Source organism: Brassica oleracea, chromosome C7 (assembly GCF_000695525.1).
Source record: "Brassica oleracea var. oleracea cultivar TO1000 chromosome C7, BOL, whole genome shotgun sequence".
NCBI classification, from domain to species: domain Eukaryota; kingdom Viridiplantae; phylum Streptophyta; class Magnoliopsida; order Brassicales; family Brassicaceae; genus Brassica; species Brassica oleracea.
Window position 1 is genome coordinate 30,243,123 of NC_027754.1, and position 904 is coordinate 30,244,026.

A 904-nucleotide genomic window follows, 5' to 3' on the forward strand; every position below is an offset into this window, starting at 1 on the left:
CAGAGCCGTTGAGATGTTATTTTCCTTCTTCTACGACTCCTCTTGCGGAGCTAGAGACTATTCAAAGCTTAGAAATCGTGGAACCATCCTTTCTCTCTCCTGCTTGGTATATCATTTTTCTTTACTTACTCTTCAATTTTGAGCTCTTCCCTTCACCACAATCTAGAGATAGTTGAAACCTTTTGCTATGGTCTGACTGTATCTTTCAGTTCAATACGTTATAAAAGTTACTCTTTTGGTTTAGTTTAGGTTGGACATTCAAACAGATTCTTATAGCTTTCTTCGATCATTTATGTACTCCAGTTTGATTTTTTTTTCCAGGTTGCTGGTGACTTTTTGCATCTAGAAATTAAAACTTTTTGTTTAGTTTACAGTGTGATTCTTATATATTCTTCTCTATATTGCGTACAGTTTGTTATTTTTATAAATGATCTCCATTAAAAAAGGTTTATGTTTACATGAACAAGATAAACCAGGTAAAAGACTGTTTTCCATGTTTCTAAAACGCTTCGAGAGGAAATTATACGCCGAGAAACAGGTAAAGGCTCCATATTCCTCATATTCCCACAAAGTATGTTTATATCTTAATATCAAACTGTCTTACAAACTGAGAATTAATTGTGTATACACAAACGAATAGGTCAATGGAATATAGCAAGCTTAAGGCTAGGGTTGATCTTTTGGAGAGGAACCAAAGGTACTAATACATTTTAGTAATGAACGTGTATAAATAATCTGAACATGTTGATAATTTCACAAATATGTACATATAGTGAACTCATGATCATGTTTTAAGTAGAATGAATATGCATTCGGTGTTTTCAGTCAGATATCATTTGGTAATTCTTTAGATATCCCCCTTAAGTTTTTTCGACACTTCTCTTAAACATATTTGCTCCAGAAT